The sequence below is a fragment of the Orcinus orca genome, chromosome 3 (assembly GCF_937001465.1).
Source record: "Orcinus orca chromosome 3, mOrcOrc1.1, whole genome shotgun sequence".
Classification (NCBI taxonomy): domain Eukaryota; kingdom Metazoa; phylum Chordata; class Mammalia; order Artiodactyla; family Delphinidae; genus Orcinus; species Orcinus orca.
Genome location: NC_064561.1, coordinates 1,058,479 through 1,086,377, shown reverse-complemented (window position 1 = coordinate 1,086,377; position 27,899 = coordinate 1,058,479). Strand labels below are relative to the sequence as shown.

Sequence of the window (27,899 nt, the reverse complement as noted above, 5' to 3'; positions counted from 1 at the left end):
GAGCCAGGACCCGTGGCTGAAGTCCAAAACATGTATTTATGGTAAGTCACAAGATCACACCCACCAAAGGCTCCAACTATCACCACACTGGGGGGTAGGTTTTCACATCTGAATTTGGGGGGACACCAATGGCAATTAGAAACAAGCTCCCAACACCCCAGTTCCCTGTGACCCTGCATTTTGCGGCACCTGCTCAGGTCCCCAACCCACCCTCAGCCCCCCGGCCCCGCCCCCCGCCCCAACTCCCAGGCCCTCCCCAGGCCATGCCTCAGTCCTCTGTCACACACACCCACTGTGTACACTGTACTGGGAGCTTCTGCACACAGACACACGTGTTTTAGCCTGGCGGGGCCTGGCACGCGGGTGTCAGCTAACTCAGTGAATGAAGCAGGAAGGGAGGGAATAAGGAGAAAGAGGCACGTCCTCGGAGCCCACCGGCTCAGATGGAGTCAGGCCAGTGCGTTGCAGGGTGGAGAACTGGCCCTGGGGTGTGGGGAGCTCCTTCTGCCCATCCCAAATGGGCCACTCTTCAGTCTCCTGCAGCTCCCTCTCCTCCCCTGCCCCCCACCTTCTTATCATATGTGACTGTCACCCTGTGCGTGTTTGGAGTCAAACGAGGCCTTGAATCTGTGACTCTACCTACGACCGCATGTGTGTATCATCCCTGCCCTGAGGGAGGCTGACTGTTCAAGTGGTTGCCTAGCAACGCGCCCGTGACTGGGGATATAGGGGTCTCTGTGCCTTGGCTGCCGCCTGGGCTGAGCCAGTTCTCGCTGCCCCCCGGGAGGAAGCCTGGCTCTGCTGTATCAGACATGAGCCTCTCTGGGCCTCGATGCTCAGACTGGTAGAATCAGGTGGCAGCACTAACCAGTCCATAAGGGGATTAGCCCGCAGGGTCGGAAGAGTGGGGCCTGGGTGGGAACCACGGTAATAACTCACAGTAGAGCATAAGGAGAGTGATCTCGATTGATCCTGGGAGCAAGAATCTTGTGGAGAAGGGGTCTCTCCTCCCACTCGCTGGGTGCTGCTGACATGGGGCTGGGGTATCCTCTGCGGGGCCATCCTGGACACTGTGGGGTGTGGAACAGCCTCCCTGGCCCCCACCCACTCACGCCAGGAACTCCCCAGTCATGACGACCACAGACGTCCCCAGACACGGCCAGGTGTCCCCTGGGGGCAGGATCAGCAGGGTGAGACCCTGCTGTAGGGGGTCAAACTCATGTCTGAACTGCCCCCGCTGCCATGGGAAGCACCACGTGGCCTGCTCTCCAGAATCAGAGCTGCAGCCTGCAGGGAGAGGGTTCCGAGCCCTGTGGGCTGCAGCGGGGGCCCCCTTGGCCGGTTTCTGCGCGGGACCCCATAATTACATAGGTATCATATATGCTGTCAGGAAGGCAGGGACAGCAGAAGCCGTGACCTTCCGTGAGCAGAACGTTTTAAGGTTTTTAACTGTCTATCTTGGCAGTTCTTTCAGGAGAACAGCTTGTCCATGGAGAGAACTGATAATAATGTGCATTTCAACACACCCGGGACAGATCAGAAGTGGGTAACCAACCAGGAGAAAGAAACACGCTCTGGCTTGCGCGCTGGGTTGGAGTTTGCTCCCCATACCAGGGCCACTCTCTCAAGATAAAGGGCTCCAACAGGCGCTTTCAGCAGAAATGTTCGCAAACTCCCGGGAGAACAGAGGCTATCAGAAAAACACCCTGCTGTTGGGAGGTCACGGAGTTCTGCATTCTCACCATGGGCGGGAGGGCTGGAGAAGTGCCTGAGAAATCGTTCTCAACCAAGAATCACCCCAGTCCGTGCAAAATCTTCTCATTTCCACCTTGGCCCCCTTTCAGGCAGGCGCTCAGTGGCCACCTGGGGCTCACGGCTGCCATATTGGAAAGCCCAGCTCTTGCTCAAAGAACGACGGCACCTCCATAAGGAAAGCCAGCACCACGATGGCCCACACCAGAGCCCTGGCACAGCTGCCACGCCGTAGGGACACTTGCTAAGCCCTTCCATGAGGCAGGAACCAACCGGCTGTGGTCGCGGCCACTCAGAGCTTCCAAACCAACAGGAAAATCCACCCAGTGGGGCCCTAAACACATCCAAAGACAGAGTGAGAGAGGGATCAGTGAGGCAGGGGTCTCACCCGGGTGACCCTGCCCCCATGGGACACTGGGTGATGCCTGGGGACATCTGTGGTTGTCACAACCGGGGGCTCAGGGAGGCTGCTCCACACCCCACAGCGTCCAGGCCCTGATGTCAGCACTCCTGAGAGGGAGAGACCCCAAATGGGTCCACGATTCTCACTGACACATCAGTCCTGTGAGAGCTGGGGATTCTGCCCGCCCTGCTCACTGGCGTCCCCCAGAGCCTGGCCTGGGCAGACAATGGGAAATCCTTGCTGAGGGGATGGAGGAAATCTTTGGGAGGGTCACCCCGTGCCTGGCCAGGCCGGGCAGCCGCTGCCCAGGTGACTGTACTGGGAGGTGACACACGCCCGAGGGTGCCGCAGGGGACACTGGGCAGATTCCAAACAAGGAGGCTTTGAGGGTGGCTGCCTGGGGAAGCCCCCCAGGGGCCAGAGCCGCTGGCCCGGCTCCAGGCGCCAGGGGAGAGAGTCACAGAAGCAAGACCCAGTCGTCACGGCGGGGTTGCCCACCCTCACCCTTTGGCCTTCGTTCCCTGGTCCGGGCTCTGCTCCGGCCACTGGAGGGTGCTGGGGCCAGGGCGGGTTCGGGGGTGCAGGTGCCGTGAGCCCGCCAAGGTGACAGAGCCCGTGTTTTGTGCCTCCCTCTTACACCCAATGGACCCACAGAGGTCTGCAAGCAGGGGCAGGGAGGGTGTGGTGTGTGTGCCCAGAACAGGGTGACCATGGGACCCTGGGGGCTGAACCAGAATGTCTCGGAGAACGTGGACGGGTGGTCACGGGTCTCCAGGAGGGCCGAGGGGTTGACTGAAGACAGCTGGGTGCCCCCTTGCACCCCCTGCACCCCCTCCATCAACATCCCTGCCTGGCTCAAGGTCGGCCCCGCCAGAGACCCCGTGGACTTTCGCTGCCCCCTAGTGGCCGCCAGTGGGAACTGCAGCACTCTGGGGAATGTCTCCAGCCCCGGATCCCAAACTCCGGTTCCTCTTTTAGCCCTGGTGTCTGCAGAAATTGAGTGCAGCGGATCGGCGCGCTGTCATCAGGATGGGTGGGTTGCTTGGTGACACCCTGGCTTCCCTGGAAAGGCGGCGGCCCAGCAACAGGAGACTCCCCCTGCCCGCCCCCAGTGCTGTGGGGAACTGGATGTGAGGACGCCTGCAGAGGCCGAGCACAAGGCCTGGCAAACAGGATGTGCTCATCGTGACTATGAGACTAAAAAGCAATCAGGAAAAGCCCAGATTCCCCCCTTCCAGGAGCGCGTACAGGAGAGTAGGCTTCCTTGGAACAGAAAACCCCTGCAAGGCCGGCGGTGGGCACCAGCTCAGGGTACAATTCTGTCTCCCCCAGCGGTCACTGGGCACTGTTGAAAGGGAGGCTGGCCCTCCTCTGTGGGGGGCGTCCTGGGCACTGCAGGGTGTGGACCAGCATCCCTGCCCCCAACCCTCTCGATGCCAGGAGCCCCCCAGTCATGACAACCATAGATGTCCCCTGACATGGCCCAGTGGCCCCTGAGTGGGGAGCAGGGGGTAGAATCATGCCTGCGTGAGACCCACTAGCACAGCTGAATTTCAAATGGTGCAAGGATTTAAGGGTAAAATACACGATCGAACAAAACGCAGGTGAATTGTCTTTTTATAATCTTGACATGTGGAGGAAGGCCACACAAAACACAAAGGAGAACGTGGGTGTGCGAGAGACCTTTCAGATGCCCGATGACAAAACCCACGATGAGCAAAGTGCAAAGACATGCTCAGAAAACAATTCGCAGTGGACGGCGTACAGACAGAGAAATAGAATTTAAACGCATCACTGGGACTTCCCTGGTGGTCCAGTGGTTAAGACTCTGCACTTCCAATGCAGGGGGGCAAGGGTTTGGTCCCTGGTCAGGGAACTGAGATCCCACATGCCGTGTGGCGGGGCCAAAAAAAAAAAATCACTGGGAGAGAAACCCCAACAGAAAGGACGCAGCTGGGCCATTCGCCTTAGAGAAACGGCTGCGCTCACGAAAAGGACGCCCGGACGCAAGAGCTGAAATCACCTGGGTTTGTCAGGTTGGCCAGGACCTAAAACTGAACTTGGGAGGATAGGGAGACGCACCCTGGGATGGGAAATGGTGCGTTTCTGGAGGTCTTTGCGGCTGAAGGTCAAAATGTAAATGAGGGCTTCCCTGGTGGCATAGTGGTTAAGAATCCGCCTGCCAATGCAGGGGACACGGGTTCAAGCCCTGGCCCAGGAAGATCCTACATGCCGCAGAGCAGCTAGGCCCATGTGCCACAACTACTGAGCCTGCGCTCTAGAGCCCGTGAGCCACAACTACTGAAACCCGCGCGCCTAGAGCCTGTGCTCCACAACAAGAGAAGCCACCACAATGAGAAGCCCCGCGCACCACAATGAAGAGTAGCCCCCTTTCACAGCAACTAAAGAAAGCCCGTGCACAGCAACCAGGACCCAATGCAGCCAAAAATAAATAAATTTCTTTTAAAAAGAGAGTGAATTTCAAGTTGCATAGGAAATGTATAAAATATGATTTTAAAAAAATGTAGGGGGTTTCCCTGGTGGCACAGTGGTTGAGAGTCTGCCTGCCGATGCAGGGGACACGGGTTCGTGCCCCGGTCCAGGAAGATCCCACATGCCGTGGAGCGGCTGGGCCCGTGAGCCACGGCTGCTGAACCTGTGTGTCCGGAGCCTGTGCTCTGCAACGGGAGAGGCCACAACAGTGAGAGGCCCGCGTACCGCAAAAAAAAAAAAAAAAAGTAAATGAGAACACTCAGACTTAAATTCACAGACAAGGCAAACCTACTTCCAGGAATTTACCCCAAAGGGCAACCAAGGATGTAGGAAGTCTGCACAAGGACATCCACCCCAGAACGTAGCAAAATTTAAAAAGAGAGAGAGAAAAAAAGAAAAACAGAAAAAGAAAATGAACACCCTCAAAAAAGCCTACTAATAAGACCAGTTAAATCAATTATAAAATTATTTTAAAAGAAATAAATTATAATTCAAACGACAATGTCCTACTGTATAGCACAGGGAATATCTTGTGATAAACCATAATGGAAAAAAATATGAAAAGAGAATATATATATACGTATAACTGAATCACTTTGCTGTACAGCAGAAATTAACACAACACTGTAAATCAACTACGCTTCAATAAATAAATTTTTTTTAATGAAATAAATTATAATTCATCTGTAACATCGGCTTCAGGAAAGAAGATGGAAATCTAGGTTTTATGGATGAGGGAAGATGCCCATCAAGGGAATGCGTACATCAAACAGAAAATCCTACTTCTCCAAAACCCCGTGCGTGCGGGAGAAGTAATTCACAGAGAGATTCGGGAGGACACTCACTGAGGTGTCAGCAGTGGTCCTCGATGGGTGGGGGGTTTGGGGTGACTTACCTCTCCTTTGTCGTTGTCTAAATTCACTTTCTTTTTACAAGAAGTTGGTCAGATGTTAACACTACACAGAAGGGTTGAGCGGGGCTAGCTCGTCCCGCACGCTGCGCAGACACATACCCCCTGCGCGACCTCGCCTGGCTCTGGGCCGCTCTCCAAACTTCCCTCCCACTTGGCGACTTTGTGAAACAGAGTTAACACTGTGAATCTGTTTGGGGCCTTGGCGGAGCATAACCAGGCCAGACGGACCCCAGGGTTCCAATCTCAGCTTCTGGTCTTTGTCTGCAGGCACAGCCTCCCTCCCAAGCTGAGCTAAAATATATACGTTTTAACTTTACTGAGCTTCACTTTACACAGCATAAAATTGGCCAGTTTGAAGGACACAACTCAAAGATTCTGTAGTCAGTCCACCAAGTCACGAGACCACCCCGACCCCTACCCCTCGCAGTTCTGCACCCTCCCCTTCGCCCTGTAAGATACCTGGTGCCCAAGCACAGTTCTTCCCCATTCCCGCCCCAGCCCCTGGCAACCCTGAGTCACCTTTCTGTCCCTACAGATTTGCCTTTTCTGGAAATATCATCTGAATGGAATCACTTAGTGTCTGCCTTCTTGTCTAACATGTTTTCTTTTATACAAACACACACACACTAACACTGAATGAGAATATACGTTATAAAGATGTCAGATCTCCCTCAAATTTCTTGCTAGATTGAACACAACCTGAATCAAAGATCCATCTGTATTTTTGTTAGAAACCGGACGTTTATTCCAAAGACGGCCTGCAAGAGGAAACTCCACGGAAGTAGCAAAGACATTTGTGACAGAATCAGAGGAGCACGGAGTGTGGTCCCTGACAATTACAGTTAATGAACCAGGCAGGCCATGGGGCAACCTCATTCATTCTCATGCTATTTCCTCTTCAAACGTCACAAAAGCTACTCAAAGTCCTCTTGGGAATAAGACCAGAAACAAACAAGCGAGCAAGAGTTAAAGGACCAGGACTGAGCTTTATTTTGCTCCTGACTTAATCTTCCGGAGGCCTTCGCCACATTTCCCGACCTGCTGTCCCACTGCGGTGGATGACGGGGTTCAGATATCTGTCGCAGCCCACGACTTAGCTCTGCTCTGGCCGATGGCCATCGACGGGTCACCCTCCACGCCAACGGGAAATGGAGTGAAGCACCGTAGACCCCAATTAAGCCTTGAGGAGGAAGCTAAGAGCTGGGAAGCAGGTGGCACTGACGGGCCTGCGCTGCTCTGCGCCCATCCTGGGTGCGCTAGGACCCACCCTGCCGGACCACCCTGCCAGTCTCCCTGCTCTGTGCCCCTGCTCCCACAGCCAAGGGCAGAAGACGTTCCCTGTGGCTGCCGTGCCCTCTTGATGGATAAGACGAGCCCTCAGAAACAAGCAGAGCTGGGAAGATGCAGGCGTGCACGGCGAGGACGCCGCCTGGACAGCAAACCCCAACCTCTTAACTCATCCTGGCTCCGAACCGCCAATCAAAGGCCTGCGCAAACACTGAACGTGGAGAAAAGAAAAACCTCAGGACACTGACCTGTGCTGGAGGCCTGGCTGTCTTCAGCGCCGAGGTTCAGGAACCCAGTGTCCGCTCCCTGGAAGAAAAACGTACCACGTTAGCTGAGCATGATTGGCGCTGAAATGCTGGGTGGGTGTTAGCAGTGTCCACATGGAAGAGTCGTGCGCTTGTGAATAGACATAAAAATTGCTCTGGGGGCCTCCCTGGTGGCGCAGCGGTTGAGAGTCCGCCTGCCGATGCAGGGGACACGGGTTCGTGCCCCGGTCCGGGAAGATCCCACATGCCGCGGAGCGGCTGGGCCCGTGAGCCATGGCCGCTGAGCCTGCGCATCCGGAGCCTGTGCTCCGCAAACGGGAGAGGCCACAACAGTGAGAGGCCCGCGTACCGCAAAAAAAAAAAAAAAAATTTAGGGAGAGAATTCCCTGGCAGTCTGGTGGTTAGGGCTCCCCACTTCCAATGCAGGGGGCACGGGTTCAATCTCTGGTCGGGGAACTAAGATCCCACATTCTTCGCGGCATGGCCAAAAAATAAATAAATAAATTTAAAAATATATATAAAAATTTAGGGAACCCTCTTTTACTGCTGGTGGGAATGTAAATTGGTACAACCACTATGAAGAACAGTGTGGAGGTTCCTCAATTAAAGATAGGGTTGTCATATGATCCAGGAATCCCACTCCTGGGCATTTATCAGAAGAAAACTCTAATTTGAAAAGATACGTGCACCCCAACATTCATAGCAGCACTATTCACATTAGCCAAGACATGGAAACAACCTACATGTCCATCGACAGATAAATGGATAAAGAAGATGTGGTACATATATACAATAGAATACTACTCAGCCATAAAAAAGAACAAAATAATACCATCTGCAGCAACATGCATGGATCTAGAGATTATTATACTAAGTGAAGTAAGAGAAAGAGAAAAATACCATATGATGTCACTTATATGTGGAATCTAAAATATGGCACAAATGAACTTATTTACAAAACAGAAAGAGACTCAGATTTCGAAAAGAAACTTTCGGTTTGTTTAACAAAGGGGAAAGGTGGGGAAGAGGGATAAATTAAGAGGTTGGGATTAACATACACACGCTACTATATATAAAATAGATAACCAACAAGGACTTACTGTATAGCACAGGGAACTCTACTTAATACTCTGTAATAACCTACATGGGAAAAGAATCTGAAAAAGAATAGATATATGTATATGTATAACTGAACCACTTTGCTGTACACCTGAAACTAACACAACATTGTAAATCAACTATATCCCAATATGAAAATTTAAAGTTAAAAATGATAAAAAAAAAAAAAAAGGGCTTCCTTGGTGGCACAGTGGATAAGAATCTGCCTGTCAATGCAAGGACACAGGTTCGATCCCTGGTCCGGAAGATCCCACATGCCGCAAAGCAGCTAAGCCCATGCACCACAAGTACTGAGCCTGCGCTCTAGAGACTGCGAGCCACAATTACTGAGCCCACATGCCACAGCTACTGAAGCCTGCATGCCTAGAGCCTATGCTCCACAACAAGAGATGCCACCGCAATGAAGAGTAGCCCCCGCTCGCTGCAACTAGAGAAAGCCCGCGTGCAGCAACGAAGACCCAACACAGCCAAAAATAAATAAAATTTTAAAAATGATTAAAAAATAAAAATTTAAATGCTGGTTCCCTTTCTCTGAGTTGAGGCTAATTTGTCGCCAAAGGCCAGGATGGAGACCGACATCCCCACCGTCACCTGCAGGTGGCGCTGTGGCCTCAGGAACGCCCTCTGGGCTCTTGGAGTGGCTAGAATCTCCTCCAGCAGCAGGATCTGCTCTACCGGGCCCGCCGCCTAGGATTGGAACTGCTCTGGCCACTGAGGCCAGAGGGGCGCCCTGGAGAGCGCGGAGGGCCAGGCAGCAGTGGACCGCAGGGATGAGAGATGCGAGGGCCAGAGCAACATGCCCACAGACCTGGAGGCCGAGACTCGCCTCAACGTTGCAGGGACCGTCTATGCCTCCGATCCTTCAACTTTTTGTTTTTTGAATCAATGAAAGACTCACGACAAGTTGGAAACTAGTACAGAGGGGTCCCGGGCACCCTTCACCCAGTCCCCCAATGGCAGCTCCTTATGCAACTAGGGGACATTAGCCAAACCTGGAGATGGTGACTGATAAACCAGGCACCTTTTTTTTTTGTCTTATTGAGATATAATTCTCATGCCACACAATTTGCATAAAGTGGACAATTCACTGGTCTTTCTGTACATTCACAAAGTTGTGTGACCATCACCGCAATCAATCTTTGAACATTCTCATCACCCCACGAGGAGACCCCGTCCTCATAAGCAGTCACCCCCCTCTCCCTCCCCAGCCCCTGACAAGTATGAATCCACTGTCTGTGTCTGTGGATCGGCCTGTTCTGGACGTTTCCCAGATTCCATCAATGGAATCACACCCTGTGGGTCCTTCTGTGTCTGGCTTCTCTCACTGAGCATCGTGTTCTCAGGGTCCATCCACGTGGTAGCGAGTGTCGGGGCTTCACTCCTTTTCACGGCTGAGTAATGCTCCCGTGTGTGGAGGGGCACAGTGGGTGTATCCATCGTCCACTGATGGACGTTCGGGCTGTTTCCACTTCTGGCTACTGTGAATCACACTGCTGTGAACATGGGCAGCTTATGAATCATTGTTGAGATAGTGTCTCTCTCTCTGCCCTCACATCTACCATCTGCAAATCTCCCCACGCCCCAGCCCTCTAATGCCCACTGCCGGCTGTCCTCTAGTCCTTGGAGCTGGACTTGGGCAGTGAGGTGACCACCACAGAGCCTCCACCCTGGCTGTGCTCAGTCCAGACTGGCTTAGACCGGAGCAGAGAAGGATGAGGACGAAACTTGTGCCCACAGGAACACGTCCCCGGGGCTCACAGACAGCAGGCTGCGAGGCGCACCAGCTGGCGCCAGGCTGTCCCTGTGATGTTCATTGACAAAGATGCTAGGATTTCACTTTCCTATCAGGGTGAACCCCGAGCCCCCCGTGAGGGGCCAGCAGTGGATCAAGGCCATCAGGAGGACCTGCTATAGAATTTGCAGAGCTGGCGGCAAAATGAGAATGTGGGACCCCTTGTTCAAAAACTATCACAAATTTCAGGATGGTGACAGCAGAGCCCTGGGGTGCAGACAGGGTTGCATGAAGCCGGGGCCTGCTGACCCCCCACACACCCTGCCCTCAGAACTGCCGACGAGGCAGGGTCGGTAAATCTCAGACACAGACAACGAAAACGCCAGGTGCAAGGTGCCCAGCGCTGTGAGGGAGAAATAAATCACTGGAGGGAAGCAGACAGAACTTACAAGGGTGGTGATCAGAGGCCTGCATGGATAGGACATTCGCCCACTCTTGTCATGGGCAGGACTATTTTTCTTTTTTTTTTTTTTTTGGCTGTGCCGCTCGGTTTGCAAAATCTTAGTTCCCCAACCACGGATCGAACCTGCGCCCCCGGCAGTGGAAGTACAGAGTCCTAACCCCTGGACCGCCAGGGAAGCCCCTGGGCAGCACTTCTTATGACCTGTGAGCCCCACCTCATCCACGCTCTTTCCTTTTCTTTTCCTTTTTTAAAAATTGAGGCAGAATTCACCTACTATAAAATTCACCCTTTTAAAGTGTCCAGTTCGGGCTTCCCCGATGGCGCAGTGGTTAAGAATCCGCCTGCCAATGCAGGGGACACGGATTCGAGCCCTGGTCCGGGAAGATCCCACATGCTAAGGAGCAACTAAGCCTGTGCGCCACAGCTACTGAGCCTGCGCTCTAGAGCCTGCGAGTCACACTACCTAGAGCCCGTGCTCTGCAACAAGAGAAGCCACCGCAATGAGAAGCCCGCGCACCGCAACGAAGGGTAGCCCCCGCTCGCCCCAACTAGAGAAAGCCTGTGCGCAGCAACGAAGACCCAATGCAGCCAAAAATAAATAAATAAATAAATTTATAAATAAATAAAGTGTCCGGTTCAGTGTCTTTTAGGAGATTCACAGGGTTGTGGCATCATCACACTAATCCCGGGACACTGTCATCCCCCCTGAAGACACCTGGTGCCCACCAGCATCACATGGTTCAAAGCTGAGTCTCCCCCGAGAGAGGCGAGATCCCAGACTGCAGGAATAGCGTGTGCTCTGCTCACCACGGCAGCGCACACTGCTGCCACCGCCGGCCCACAGGAGGTGCTCGCTAGTTCTCGGGATTCTGCACAATCCAGTCGGTGCCAAGGGCATAGGCCGGAGAGCCCTATGGATCTGGGGTGAGCGGGCCAGCCCCACACAGCTGGGTGGTGTTAGGCGAGGCCCACTCCTGTCCTCAAGTTCCATGAGGCTGTGACCTGCATTGTTTCGTAACTCTTTTTGCTTTAATTGAAGTATACTTGATTTACAATATCATGTTAGTTTCAGGTACACAGCATAGTACATACATACCGTGATTCAGTTATACATACACACAGACAGATATATCTATTCTTTTTCAGATTCTTTCCCCTTATAGGTTATTACAAAATATTGAGTTCCCTGTGCTATACAGTAGGTCCTTGTTGGTTATTTATTTTATGCATACTAAGTAGTGTATGTATATGTCAATCCCAACCTCCTAATTTACCCTCTCCCCCACCCACCTTTCCTCTTTGGTAACCCTAAGTTTTGGAAATAAGTTCATCTGCATCCTTTTTTTTAGATTCCACACATAGGTGATATCACATGATATTTGTCTCTGTCTGGCTTAGTATGATAATCTCTAGGTTCATCCATGTTGTTACATGTTGCATTATTTCACTGTTTTTTATGACTGAGTAATACTCCATTGTGTATATGTACCACATCCTCTTTCTCAATTCCTCTGTCCACGGACATTTAGGTTGCTTCCATGTCTTGGCTACTGTAAATAGTGCCGCTGTGACTATTTACAGATGCACAGACGGGGTGCATCTGTCTTTTTGAATAATGGTTTTCTCTGGATATATGCCCAGAAGTGGGATTGCTGGATCATATGGTAACTCTATTTTTAGTTGTTAAAGGAACTTCCATACTGTTCTCCATAGTGGCTGCACCAACTTACATTCCCACCAACAGTGTAGGAGGGTTCCCTTTTCTCCACACCCCCTCAAGTATTTATTGTTTGCAGATTTATTTATTTATTTTTTTGCGGTACGCGGGCCTCTCACTGTTGTGACCTCTCCCGCTGCGCAGCACAGGCTCCGGATGCACAGGCCCAGCCGCTCCGCAGCATGTGGGATCCTCCCGGACCGGGCCACGAACCCGCGACCCCTGCATCGGCAGGCGGACTCTCAACCATTGCGCCACCAGGAAGCCCTGTTTGCAGATTTTTTGATGATGGCCATTCTGACTGGTGTGAGGTGATTCCTCATTGTAGCCTTGATTTGCATTTCTCTAATATTTAGCAACTTTGAGCATCATTTCACGTGCCTTTTGGCCATCAACCTCCATCTTGCTAGCAGATTGTCACCTTCTCAGTGTGCATGCTCTGGTGAAGCCATCGGCTGTGTCGGAGAGGCCCACGTGGCAGGGGACTGAGGGTGGCCTCCAGAACCAAGGCCCCACAGGAGCTGAATCCTGCCTACAACCATATGAACTTGGAAGCAGCAACTTCTCCAGTTGAGCCTTTGTATGAGACCCCAGCCCCAGCCAACACCTTGACTGTAACCAGTGAGAGAGAGGCCCTGAACAGAGGACCCAGCTAAACCAAACCCGGATTCCTGACCCACAGAAACTGTGAGATAATAAAAGTGTTTTGTCACTAAGTTTGTAGTGATTTGTTACACAGCACTAGCTAATACAATAGGAGACTATTTAAATAAATCATACAGTAGAATAATAGTTTCTGAACACATACATGCCAGTCTCTGTGCTGAGTTTTATATATATATACACACACACACATATATATATATATATACCCACTCATTTATATATATATATATGTATATGCTCATTTAATTATCCTAACAAATATTATAATTCACTTCTTTTTTTTTTTTCGCGGTACGCGGGCCTCTCACTGTTGTGGCCTCTCCCGTTGCGGAGCACAGGCTCCAGACGCGCAGGCTCAGCGGCCATGGCTCACGGGCCCAGCCGCTCCGCAGCACGTGGGATCCTCCCGGACCGGGGCACGAACCCGCGTCCCCTGCATCAGCAGGCGGACTCTCAACCACTGCACCACCAGGGAAGACCCTATAATTCACTTCTTATGAAGGAAGAAATGGAGTCACAGAGGAAGAAAGTAAGTTCCTCAAGGTCACGTGTGAGCACAGCCAGGCCTTAAAGGCAGGTCGGACAGACCCCAGGCATGAATTCCTAATCATTTCCCAATACTGGACAGGCAGATGAGAAATATTAGATAAAGGTGAAATGATAAACAAGAGGGATTGCCAAGCTCTGGCCCATGGGCCAAATCCAGCCCACTGCTTGCTTCTGTAAATAAAGTTTTATTGGCACACAGCCACTCCTCTTCATTTCTGGATCATCTGAGCCTGTTTCTACGCTACAACTGCAGAATTGGGTAGTTGCCACAGAGAGTACGAGGCCTGCAAAGCCAAATATACACACTCGGGACTTTACAGAATTAGTCTGACAATCCCTGAACCAGAGTTAGATTCCAGAGGGCTCTGCAGGCCAGGAACAGAGAAACCCTAAAGTTTCTGAGCAGAGAGAAACACTGCAAAAACCACGGTGGTGCATCTCATGTCCTGGAATCCTCCAGCGGGGAGGTCCCAAACATGAAGCAGTGTCACACTAACTGATTCATCATCATCTTCAAAGTTACAAAATAATAACGCTCGTAATAAAAAGAGAAACGAGGAGAAGGCACACGCAGCTTCAAGGCAAAGTCCTAGGTGGTTTTGAGTCACGACTCCGGCATTTCACGTCTTGCTCCAGGAGGACTTCCCTGCAACTAAGGAGCCTGCCTGCTGCAATTAAGACCTGGTGCAACCAAATAAATAAGTAAATAAATATTTTTTTAAAAAATGGACCTCCCTCATTCCCCAAACTTTCCTTTTAAAAATCTTTCATTTTGGAATAACTGTGGATTTAGAGAAAAGTTGCGAAGCTAGTACAGAGCGTTCCCAAACACCCCAACTCGGCTTCCCTCATGTTAACACCTTAGAGCAGAGGTCGGCCAACCTTTCCACAAAGGACCAGATGTTCACTATTCAGGATTTGTCAGCTCCAGGCTCTCTGCTGCATATTCCTGTTTGTTCGTTTCAACCCTTTAAAAATGGAAAAGGCACTTAGCTCCTAAGCTGTAAAGAAATAGGCCAAGGATAAACAGTATACTGCATCCATACAGTGGAGTATTATTCAGCCTTGTAAAGGAAGGAGATTCTGACACCTGCTACAACACGGATGAACCTTGAGGACATGACGCTCAGTGAGAGAAGCCAGACACAGAAGGACAAATGCTGTCTGATTCCACTCACCTGAGGTCCCTAGAGTCACATCCATAGAGAAAGGAAGTAGATGGTGGGGACCAGGGGCTGGGGAGTCAGTGTTTCATGGGGACAGAGCTTCAGTTTGGGAAGATGAGAAAGTTCTGGAGACGATGGTGGGGATGGCTGCATGACAGTGTGAATGTGCTTAGTGCCACTGAGCTGCACACTTAAAAACGGTGAAGATGGTAAATGTTATATTATGTATATTTTACAGAATAAAAATTAATTAATTATAATTTAAATAGCTAATTAATACAATTTTAAAAACAGGCCAATGTAGGCTGGATTTGACCCCCAGGCTCATTTGCCAACCTCTGATGTCCATCACCACGGTATGTGTTTGTCACCACCAAGAAGCCAACATTGGTACACTACTACCAACTCCACACTTTATCCAGATGTCACTGGTTTCTCCACAAATGTCCTTCTCCAGTCCCAGAATCCCATCCAGATCCCACAGTGCATTTAGGCACCTCCCTTTTCTTGAACTGAGCTCTCTCTGGAGCCTCATTTTAGGAAAATCTAGAGCCTCCGGGCCACTCTGCAAGAAAGGTCAGGGGCTTCCCTGGTGGCGCAGTGGTTGAGTCCGCCTGCCGATGCAGGGGACGCGCGTTCTTGCCCTGGTTCGGGAAGATCCCACATGCCGTGGAGCGGCTGGGCCCGTGAGCCATGGCCGCTGAGCCTGCGCGTCCGGTGCCTGTGCTCCGCAACGGGAGAGGCCGCAACAGTGAGAGGCCCGCGTACCGCAACAAAACAAAACAAAAACAAAAAAACAAACAACAAAAAAAAGAAAGGTCAGATGAAGGAGGGATGGCAATGAGGAAAGCTGGCGGTCGCCGCCCGGGGCCTGGTGTGCGCACACCGCCCCAGCGCTGTCGCGTTGGGTCACGGGAGCAGCACATCAGGTGCCAGGCGGGACCACCACCACCACCGGCCATGTGGCCGCCCCGGAGCTCGGGAGACCTCACAGCCAGGAAGGGGCCACTGCAGCACGTCTCTCCCGCTAATCTCTGTGTGGATGGACGCGAGCTTCCCGTTCTCCGGGCACAATCCCAGCAGTGGAACCTCGGCGTCATTTGGCAAGTCCACACTGGACTTTCTGAGGAACTGCTGGACTGTTCTCCAAAGTGGCTGCTCCATTTTTCCTTCTCGCCCCTTCTTGGCCAGGTACTCAAACATCATAGTATTGCTTTTAGTTAATTATTTCTTTGTTTAAAATCTTTATTTTATTATTTTATGTTTATGACTTATTTTTAATTCTTATCTCATTATTTTATTATTTAAAAATGTTCATAGCAGCACTATACACAGTAGCCAAAACATGGAAACAACCTAAATGTCCATCAACAGATGAATGGATAAAGAAGATGCGGTGTATATATACAATGGAATACTATTCAGCCATAAAAAAGAATGAGGGGCTTCCCTGGTGGTCCAGTGGTTAAGCATCCGCCTTCCAATGCAGGGGACGCAGGTTTGATCCCTTGTCTGGGAACTAAGATCCCACAGGCCATGGGGCAATTAAGCCCATGTGCCACAACTACAGAGCCCACGCACTCTGGAGCCTGCACAGCACAACTAGAAAGAAGCCTGCACGCCACAACTAAGACCCGGTGCAGGCAAAAATAAATACATAAATATTTAAAAAATAAGAAAGAAATAATGCCATTTGCAACAACATGGATGCAACTAGAGATTATCATACTAAGTGAAGTAAGTCAGATAAAGACTAATATTATATGATATCACTTACATAAAATATGATACAAATGAACATATTTACAAAACAGAAACAGACTCACAGACAGAAACAAACTTATGGTTACCAAAGGGGATGGGGGGTGGTGGAGGGATAACTTAGCAGTATGGAATTAGCAGATACTACTACATATAAAATAGATACACAAGGGGACTTCCCTGGTGGCGCAGTGGTTGAGAGTCCGCCTGCCGATGCAGGGGACACGGGTTCGTGCCCCGGTCCGGGAAGATCCCACATGCCGCGGAACGGCTGGGTCCCTGAGCCATGGCCGCTGAGCCTGCGCGTCCGGAGCCTGTGCTCCGCAGCGGGAGAGGCCACGGCAGTGAGAGGCCCGCGTACCGCGGAAAAAAAAAAAAAAAAAAAAAGATACACAAGGACCGACTGTATAGCACAGGGAACTATATTCAGTATCTTGTAATAAAGTACAATGGAAAAGAATCTGAAGCTGTACACCTGAAACTAACACAATATTGTAAATCAACTATAGTTTAATAAGTAAAATTTTTTATAAAAAGAACAACAGTAGTACTTGGTATGTGTGAAGAACATATTTACAAAAGTGTGATTTCTGTTCACTGCACAGATTCCATGGTATAGCCTGGTGATTTTCTGTCTTTACAAACTGTTCACTGATCTGGCAAAGAAAATTGCCTCGACATGAATAAATAAGTATTTGTTCATTAGCTGTGCTTAATTAACACAAAACTGATGAACCCCCCAAAATTATTTTTATCTTCTTTCATAATTATTCATTATTTTATTTTTTTCCTTATTCTATTTGTTTTATCGGAATAATTCATTATTATTTTATTATTACTACTGTATTTTCTAATTATTATTGTGTGTATGGGTCTGGCCTGCCTAGTCTTGGAAGGTCAGGTAATGACCCATCGGGCAATTTTGACGGAGTGGAGGGTAGGAACCAGGAACCCTCTCCGTTTTCGTAGCGGACGGAGCTCTCTGACTTGAAGAGGTTTGCACCCGATGCGGGGTGGGTTCCTGCTTGAACACCCAGGAGGCCGACACTGACAGGGACCTCCACCCATCCAAGGTCATATGGGTGTGGCAGCCCCACCTCTCGTGTGGGGTGTTCCAGGAAAATGCTTTTGCTTTCCTTTTTTTAATTGTTGTTTTTCACTTCGCACCTAATGCAATAGGAGCTGGAGACCAACCACCTGCGGTTCTTAATTCCCGATTCGCTGAGCCCAGAGTGGCGGGGGGACCCTCAAGCATCTCAGCAGGACCCGGATGGAAAAGCACAGGACCTTTCGCAATGCGGCCGCAGCGAGGTGCACTGGTGTGAATGCCTTGGAGGCCAGACGTTCATCCCCGTCTCAGGGGCCTTAACTTATCCCCATCTGCAGAGTCGCTTTCACCACATAAGGTGACACATTCACAGGTTCTGGAGATCGGGACACGGATGTCTTTGGGGGTCCATCATTCTGCCTACTGCACACTGTAACACCCAACGATGTGAGTGCATCTAGCCCTAGAACACTGCATTTAAAAGCAGGTCCCCAGGACTTCCCTGGTGGCGCAGTGGTTAAGAATCCACCTACCAATGCAGGGGACAAGGGTTCGATCCCTGGCCCAGAAAGATCCCACATGCCGCGGAGCAACTAAGCCCGTGCACCACAACTACTGAGCCTGCGCTCTAGAGCCCGCGAGCCACAACTACTGAAGCGCGCCCGCCTAGAGCCCATGTTCCACAACAAGAGAAGCCATTCCAGCAAGAAGCCCGTGCACTGCAACGAAGAGCAGCCCTGCTCACCACAACTAGAGAAAGCCCACGTGCAGCAACGAAGACCCAACGCAGCCAAAAATTTTGAAAATAAATAAAATAAATATATAAACAAAAAATTTTTTAAAAAAATAAAAGTACTCTAAAAAGCGGCCTATTAGAAGAGGGATGAATTAGGAGGGTTATACCGAGAACCAGGAACTCTGATGAGAGAAAGAAAGAAAAGAAAGGAGGGAGGAGGGAGCCCATCATAGCCCAGATGACAGCTCTGCGCTCACACTTGACCAGCCCATTCATCAGGCTGTTGTGAACAGGACCCAGACACAAGCTGGGTCAATCCTGGCCAAATGGATTTTCTACGTTTCCCCCAAAGCCCCTGCCAGTATCATAACAAGATCATACCAACAGGATCAAGATTTTCTGGCCACTCCAGCCTGGATTAACCTACTCCGCAGCCATCCCCAGGCCCGGGGACCATGGAAGCCCCACAAGCAGATCAGACAAGGGCCCTAATAGAATCACGCCCTGGGATTACTCCCAAATCTCACTTGGCCGATGGAAAGCATATTCTGGCCAGTGCTGAGCTGATTTCCACAAGATCGCGCCGGGCAGCAGGCAACCTCTTTCTTCTCTCGTTGCGCGGGACAGACTCCGCACATCAGCCTGACTCTCACCCATTCCCATCACCACTCCCCGCCTGGGAGATTCAGTCCCTTCCACCTCCTGGCGTGAAGCTTTCGGCGAGGCCCCTCTGCTCCACACTGCGTGGAACGCAGAGATGGGACCATACAAACTTGTTCTTCACCCACCCTGTTGCTGTCGTCAAAGCTTTGCGGGGAGGAGGGTGAAAGTGGCTAAAATAAGTGGACAAAAGGCATCCCAAGTAGGGTTCCAGGAATTGCTACTCCACCCAGATTGCCCTGGGAATGGAGTGTGCCCCTAATTCCTGACAAAATCACAATCTCGGTCACTCCACAGAGCATCTCTCTGTGGTGGCAGGTGGTGTGCCCTTTCATTCCCTTTAGTTTTTCAGGGACATTGGGCAACTAATGTTCCCATCCTGACTGATTTCCAGAGCTACGTCCACCTGCTGTGGCAGCGTCTCCAATGCTCCCAGCCTCCTGAGATTCACGGCCTTCCTGCAGTCTCCTCCCGCTTGGTATCAGGGTCTTCGTGACCAATTCCACATGACAACCGTGATAGCAGGTCACTTCTGAGACCAGTCATAAAAGATGTGTGCTAGGGGTAAGACAGGAATAAAGACACAGACCTACTAGAGGATGGATTTGAGGATATGGGGAGGGGGAAGGGTAACCTGTGACAAAGCGAGAGAGTGGCATGGACATATATACACTACCAAGCGTAAAATAGATAGCTAATGGGAAGCAGCCGCATAGCACAGGGAGATCAGCTCGGTGCTTTGTGACCACCTAGAGGGGTGGGATAGGGAGGGTGGGAGGCAGGGAGACGCAAGAGGGAAGAGATATGGGAACATATGTATATATATAACTGATTCACTTTGTTATAAAGCAGAAACTAACACACCATTGTAAACCAATTATACTCCAATAAAGATGTTAAAAAAAAAAAAAAAAAAGACGTGTGGCTTCTGTCTGCTCTCAGGGAGCCGGCCACCATGTAGTGAGGAGGCTCGAGCAGCACCATGGGGGCCCATGTGGACAGGAGCCATGTAACGGGCCATCCTGGAAGCAGCTCCTCTGGCCCCGTCGAGCCTTCAGATAAGGCAGCCCTGGCTGATGTGTGCTTTACAGACTCCCGAGGGACCCTGAGCCAGAACCACCAAGTTAAGCTGTTTCCAAGTTCCGGACCCATACAAACTGTGAGAGAGTGAATGTTGGTTGTCTAAACTAAGTTTTTAGGGTAATTTGTTACACAGCAAGAGATGACTGATACACCTGCCATCTGGGCTGATTCACCAGACAGCTCCATGTATATTTTTTTCAACCAGTATGATTTTCTAACGGCAAGCAACTAACAGCATTGGCTTTTTCATTTTCTTGTTTTCCCATCTATAGACCTGATCATCTGGGGGAGACAAAAGAGACTAACGGGACACAGTAAATTCAACGAGGGGAGAGCAGTAGAACAACTGAGACAAGAAAAGGAAGCCTTTGGGGTCTCATAGATCATCAAGAAATATCAGCAGCTGGTTCTGAGACTGAACAAATCCACTGCCTTGATCTGCTTCTCTCTAAAGCAGGGTCTTGCCCTCGGCCCTCCTGACGTGGGGGCCTGTCGTTCTGTGGGGGGCCGTCCTGGGCACTGTGGGGTGTGCAGCAGCATTCCTGGTCCCCACACACTCATGCCAGTAGCCCCTCCACCAGTTGTGATGAGCACAGATGTCCCCAGGGAGGCGAGACTGCCCCCGTGGAGATCCTCTGCTCTGGCATGCCCCTCACGGGCAGGAATGGCAGGGACCCAGCACCTGGCGACAGGCAGATCCCCCCCGGCCCAGGCCCCTTCTGAGAACCGAGTGGGTGGGCCCGGGAGGTCTGAGCCCCCTTCCCTTCCCACAGCGACATCCCACCAGCGTGTGGCAGGCGCACCTTGCCTCACTGGAGGCTCAATATAGACACGCACTGCAGTTATCACCCCAGCCTTCACTCATCACCACAGCAACCATCTAAATGTGTCACCCTGAGGAGCTCTGATTGCATGAAGTGGGAGGAGAAGCCTGGGGGGTGGGGGATGGCAGCCTGAGCCTCGCCACCTGAGCTCCTGAGCCCCGGGAGAGACTCGCAGGGAGGCACCCGGGGCAGACACGCTGCTCCAAAGCCACGGGACTGAACAGATCAGGGGCCAGCACACCCCAATCAGACGGGACAAAAGGTCCTGGCATGCTTGACCCAGGGGCTAAAGGTCTCTGGGGGCTCAGCAGAAAGGGGGGAAGGAGGCTGCTGCCCTCAGCTCTGTGTCCTGGTGCCTTAGAGACTCCCAACCCTCCTCCATGTAACACAAGGTGGGGTCTCCTTGGTTTTTACCGTCTGACCCCTGGGGGTTGATTCTGTTTCTTGATGTGAGCAGGGAACAGACTCAATATTTTCCCAAATAATTAATACAGGGTCTCCCCTGTCAGCCCTGCTGACACTGGGCGGGTCCTCCTCTGTGGGGGGCCGTCCTGGGTGCTGTGGAGGTACAGCAGCATCCCTGCCCCCATCCACTCGAGGCCCAGGGCACCCCCAGTGTGACAACCACAGACGTCCCCAGACCACAGGCACTGTCCCCCTGGGGACAGGATCACCCCACTGTGCTAGGCAGCAATCATCAGACCCCCCCACCACCTGGCACTGTACCGTATGGGGGAACGGGCGACTGCTTTGGGAAGAGGACCAATTTCCGACAGAAAAAAAAACAAAACCATGTACACACAGATTTCGTTTTCCACTCAAAATTAAAATAGCTTCACTCAGTCCCCCGGAAGGGGGTGGGTGGGGACAGATATTCCTGCATCTGAGAGGCAGCATGGGTGGCGTTCAGACCCACCTTCATGACTGACTAAGGCCCGCCTGTGCCTCAATTTCCAAATCTGTGACATGGCAATGACACCAGCACCCCACACCTGAGCAGGTTGGTTTTTTCAGATTAAGTAAGTGAACATCTATAAAATGCAGAAATCAGTGCTGGTATATTGTTAATAGCGTATAACTTCTTTATTAGTAGGACTTCTTCATAACACTAGAACATCTATTAACTGCTTTGTTGACAAGGCCAGGGCTCAGCAAAGTGTTTCTGTGAAGGGCCAGTGGCAAATACTTTTGGCCACTGTCACTACTACTGGACTTGGCCAGTCATCGACCAGTGGGTGAGGCTCTGTGCCGACAAACGTTTACAAACCCAGGTGGCTTGGATCCGGCCCAGAGGCTGTAGCTTGCGACCCCCAGACTGGACGATGGTCTATGAGGAGATGGCACCGGTGCTCACACGGAGGCACCGCTGCAGAGGGAAACTAGATCCCGGGTCCTAACCAGAAGGACCCCGGCGCCCCTCACCATCACCCAGCAAGATCATCCCAGGCCATCTGCAACACGAAACCTCACCGCCACAGAGGCGTCATTTCTCTTAGACTTAGAGAAGGGGCTGTTGCTTCCCCATCACCTTGAAAAAAATTCATGGCCCGACTTCTGTTAGCAAATACCTCCTCTCTATCAACCTTGGCTGCAAAAGGCAACCAAAATAGCTCGACTTGGTGAGCAAAATATTTTCTTATCATTCTGGACAGGGCAGTTTACCGTCTGCAAAATCGCCACCGGTAACGGCCCCAAGTAATCCTTCCCTAGAAGGAGAAATGGTTCCTGGGGACAGAGAGTCTGAGAAAACCTCTAGAGGATGTGACAACTCAGTGTCCTGGGGATCCTGCATGTGTCCTGGGGCAGAAAAGGGGCATCAGGGGAAAATTAAAGAAATCCAAATGAAGTATGGACTTTAGTTAATAATGACATATCAGTATTGGTTTCTTAATTGGGACAAATGTACCAGATTTGATGTAAGATGTTAAGAACGGGGCGGGGGGACCGGTTGCGGGGGGGGCGGGTATGTGGGAACTCTCTGTACTGTCTTCCCAGTTCTCCTGTGAATCTAGAACTAGTCTGAAATGAAAAGTTCATTTAAGAAGAAAAAGGAAAGAAGGGAGTGATGACAATTAGCTACTTATGTTCAAGAAGGCTTTGAAATGTGATTGAAGGAATATTAAGTCCCCGTGACAGCATGCAATAATGACAGGGTTATATAAAGCCCAGAAAAGAAAAGACGCTAAGAACAGGATATGCCAATCAGCAGGGGAAGTTTGCTCCCAGGAAAGGAGTGAGGAGGGGGAGAAAAGACAGGTGACTGAGTGGCTCCTGCGACAGCCATGGTGGACCCTGGCACAGGGGCTGCTTCACATGGGGAATCTTCTGGAACATCCCAGGCGGATCCGGGCCACGTGGCGCATCCACTCGAAAGGCCATGGCGCCCAGGCGGTGCTGGAGCGAGGCCTGCTGAGTACGCAGCCAGCACCTGGGCCTGGGGGAGGGCAGCGGTTTTATGGATGGAGAGTTCTGGAACATGAGAGTGAAGCTGTAGTCCAAAGAAAGCCAGACAGACAGCTAATACGACTCGGCATCCTGGTCTTTGCAAGTTGACTTATTGGACACTTTTTATCTACATCAGGGTTTCTTCCTCTTGGCCTTGCAGACATTCAAGGCCGGGTCATTCCCTGTCAGGGGCGTCCTGGGTGCTGCGGGGTACGGAGCAGCCTCCCTGGCCCCCACCCCCTTGATGCCAGGATCACCCCGAGTCGTGACAACCACAGATGTCCCCAGACAGTGTCCCTTGTGGCAGGACATCCCAGATGAGAACCACTGACCTACAAGAGCTAACAATCTACACACGGGTCCATAGGAGCGTAATTATCCTCACTCTCCAGATGGGGAAACTGAAGCTCCGAGAGGCAATAAAGCCAGTCTTCGGCCACCAAGTTGGGAGGAAGCCTCGGAAGGAGATGGGCAGTGCTGATCTATCAGCGCGTGGGCCAAATCCTGCCCGCCCCTTGTGTTTGTAAATACAGTTTTGTTGAAACACGGCCACAACCATTCACTTACACATCAGCTATGACATTCGCTCCTACAAAGGACCAGCTGGCCCGTAAAGCTGAAAATATTTACCCCCTGGCCCTTCATAGTGTTTACTGGCTCTGCACAAAGATCCTCTCTCACCGCCTCAAAGCCCCGCAGGGTTTTCTTCTCAGACTAAGTGTTCACTGAAGGTTCTGTTGGAGGCGTGAAGACAGCAGAGGCAGCCTCCCTGGAAGTGAAAGGAGTTCGGGCTGGTTCTGCCTGGCTCTGGCCAAGGAGGCCTGCCCCACGATCTATCCGCTCCTCGGCCAGAAGGGGGTCTGCCCACTCCCCGACTACCAACCCCACCCCAGCCCGGCCCCAGGGAGCGCGTGTCATAGTAGGTGTGAGGGACTGTCGGGGTGATTAGCGGCTGGCAGCCCCCCAGCCTGTCTGCCTTTGAGGCTGCGGTGCGTGGGCTGCGCTGTCATCTCAACCTCGCTCTCACGTGGGATGGAGCCAGGCTTCTGCTCTGTGCTCTGGTGTTGGCGGGAACCGCGTCTCCCTGACCCTGCAAGGTCAGCCCTGCAGCCTCTGGAGGGTAGAACGTGCTGAGCGAGGACGGGCACAGCTGCCCCAGCTCATCTTCCCGGAGCCCCAGCTGCCTCGGTGCAGCTCTGGTCCCGGTGCTGAGACCCACAGAATACGCTTTCATCTGAAGGTCACCTTTGGCCAGGCTTTCTCCTCATCAGCACTGCGGTCACTTTCTGGGGTGGGGCAGCATCTCTGACCCCACCCCGTCGATGCCAGGAGCACCCCCAGTCGTGACCACCACAGATGTCCCCAGATGTCATCCAGTGTCCCCCGGGGGCAGAATCACCCTCAGTGAGACCCCCTGGGTTAGGGATCCCACGGACCCCCAGGAAGCTGTGCGCCCCGTGACCATCTGACGTCTGAGGTCTGGAATGCTGCACACATTTAAATACACACCTGAGTGGGAGGGAGGGGAGCTGACCCACAGACAGTGGGGGTGACCCTGGCTTACACCATCTGACCATCGGGGATTTATTCTGGTGTCTAGTAAGGGCTAGGGACCTAACTCAATTGTTTTTCCAAATAACTGACACAGGATTTCTCCCCTTTGGCACTGTGGACATCTGGGGCCAGATCATTCTCTGTGGAGCCGTCCTGGGCACTGTGGGGTGTGGAGCAGTATTCCTGCCCCACCCACTCAATGCCAGGAGCCCCTGGTCATGACAACCACCGATGTCCTCAGACATGGCCCCGTGGCAAATATGGAAACCACTTGCTCCGTTGAAAGTAACTCCTTGGCAGTAAGCGCTGGACTCTACCCGTCACTCAGAGACCAAACTAGGGAGGCAGAGATGAGGTGAAACCAAAGGTCAGGCCGCAGCACGCCGGGCACCTCCAGATGTTCCACACCTGACAAGCTCCAAATATATGGTTTGCTGAGGGGTTCTGTTTTGGTTTTCCAACCCTTGTTTACTTCATGACCTGACCCTCACCAACTGTATTCATTTCCTGGGGTTGGACGCAACAAATGACCACAGGCGGGGCGGCTTCAAACCACAGAAATGTATCCTCTCCCAGTGCCGGAGGCCAGAAGCCCGAGATCAAGGTGTCCACAGGGCTGGTTCCCTCGGAGGCTGTGAGGGAGGAAGTGCTTCCTGCTCTCTCCCGGCTTTTGGGGCCGCTGGTGATTCTTAAAGAATTCTTCAAGTTCTTGACCTGTAGACACATCAGCCCAATCTCTGCCTCTGTCACACACAGCCTTCTTCTCTGTGTGTCTGAGTCTTCATGTGGCCTTCTTGTAGGGACACCATCCTTTGGATGTAGGGCCCACTGAAATCTGTATAACTCTTTCTTTTTTTTTAGTACACTTTTTTTTTCTTTTTTTGGCTGTACCAGCCTATGGGGTCTTAGTTCCCCAACCAGGGATCAAACCCATGCCCCCTGCATTGGAAGGCGAAGTCTTAACCACTGGACCACCAGGGAAGTCCCCCAGCATGACTCATTTTAACTAGTTACATCTGCAGAGACCCTAATTCCAAATGAGGCCTGATGTCCAGGTACCAGGGGTTAGGACTGGAACATATCTTTTGGGGGGAACACAGTTCAGCCCACAGCACCACCTCTTTGGCCTTCTCTCCTGCTCTCCCAGCCTCACCCCATGCCCCAGCTCTCCTGACCCCCACATATGCCGGCCCCCGAACCGCGTCCTTCGCGCCGATCAGAAAGTGCTCCCGGGTAACCGGTTCGGCATCCGCCACGCTCCCCTGACTCCCCAACGTCTCCTGGAGGGCTGTGTGCTGGGAAGCAGCTCGCCCGGGAACATTCCCCCTCGAGGCCCGAGGAGGCGGCGCGCTGAGCTCCGTGCCCGACCCACGGTCATGAGTTTGAGGCAGGCGGGCGGGTGATGGCGATGTGGGTCCCTGGAGACACGACACCTGGCTTGTTGGCAGGAAGCGCTGCTCCCGGCCCAGCTGCCACCACGTGGGAAGTGGCCCGATGACCTCAGCTCCTCCAAGTGTCCTGAGAAGCTGGGAGGGCTGTTGTTGTTGTTTTTAATCGTAAAAGTTCCCAATTTGGGCTGCGTCGCGCCCGGTATGCAGGATCTTAGTTCCCCAACCGGGGATCGAAGCGTGGAGTCTTCACCACTGGTCCGTCGGGGAAGCCCCCCAACTTGTACTTTAAAGACTGCTCTGTGGAGATGAAGTCCGTGTGGATTTCGGCTCCGGAAATCTAACTCCGAGAGACGGCAGTGTTGTCATAGGCAGTCAATGCACGGGTAACCCCGTCTACTGTCATTCACATTAGGAGCCTATGCGCCCCAAGACACAGGCACCATACAGAACATCTCCGTATATAATTTACTGGGCATTGGCCACGGCTTTCTAGAAAAGCAAACTTGAAACTTTCAGCTGAGCTTCTGGGCCCAGGTATTAGCTTTTAATTATAAGGAAAGCAACTAGGCCCTTTTTCCTCTGCCATTTTTATTTAACATTCTATCACTGCATTTTCTCACATCACTAAGTATTCTTTGAAGACATAGTTTTTCATGGCTGCCCATGATATATTAACATTGAGTTAATATATCATAATTGATGAACTAATTTCCTTACTATTGGCCACTTAGACTGTTCCCACTTTTTGCTTTATAAATAATGCTGCTGCATTATTTATTTACTCTAATTACTTTAGAGTAATTATCTCTAATTACTGATGTATTTCTTAATATATATATTTTAGAGATGTTATTGAGGGATCAGAGACCGTTACATATTTTTAAGGTTCCCGGAAACACACTACTAAATTATTGTTGAGAAAGATTATGCCACCTTATACTATCCTTCTGTCCACACCCTCATCAACACGGGTATTACTTTTATTAATAGCCACCATTTTAGGGGAATTCCCTGGTGGTCCAGTGGTTAGGACCCCCGCTTCCATTGCAGGGGACATGGGTTCGATCCCTGGTTGGGGAACTAAAATCCCGCATGCCACCGGGTGCGACCAAAAAAAAAAAAAGAAAAAAAAATAGTCACCATTTTTAAGGTGAAAAGTAGAGTCTTCTTTTTTTTTTAATAAATTTTTTACTTTGGAATGATTTTAGATTTGCGGAAGAGTTACAAAGATAATACAGATATCTCCTGTTTATCCTTCACCCAGCTTTCCCTGATGTTAACTCACATAACCAGGGTGCATTTGTCATACATCAACGTTGCTATGTTACTATTAACCAAGCTCCACGGTTTATTCAGATTTCACTAGTTTTCCCACTAATGGCTCTCTTCTATGTGTCACCCTTACATCTCCGTTTTGCTGATGGGAAGATGGAGGTTCAGAGAAGTTAAGTGACTTACCAAAGTCACAGAGCTGCTGAGTGGCACAGCCTGGATGCAACCCATACCTGAAGGACTCCAAATCCAGGAGTACTCCAAGCATGCCTCCCTCCCTCTCATCCCATCCTAAGTCACCCTTGAAACAAGCAAAGGCTGGTCTCTAATTCTCCATTAACACATGAGGTGATCCAAGGCAAGTAGCTGGGTGATTAACCACCATGAAAGAACTAAGTAGGCATCCTTCTCTTCAAACAGCCACTTTGAGAAACTATTTCCAAGCAATATGCCATCTCATGACATTTCTGGATGCATCCTCAGAAATCATTTTCAGAGACAAAGCAAAAACCTTATACCGAAGAAATACACTCCTGCGACTTGGCAATAATAATATCTCTCATTCAAGCAAAATCAACCCTGTTCCTGTTGGGCCGTCC

At 51.2% G+C, this 27,899-nt stretch overlaps 1 protein-coding gene across 2 annotated transcripts in view; it reads right to left on the bottom strand.

Moving 5' to 3' along the window:
- The window catches only part of GNG7 (G protein subunit gamma 7), a 152,171-nt gene that overhangs the window by 98,189 nt on the left and 26,083 nt on the right, over window positions 1-27,899 (bottom strand). For both annotated transcript variants that reach the window (XM_033416832.2, XM_033416831.2), the window contains exon 2: window positions 7,097-7,154. The gene's annotated coding sequence lies outside the window, so the exon portion shown is untranslated. The remainder of the gene's footprint in view (window positions 1-7,096; window positions 7,155-27,899) is intronic.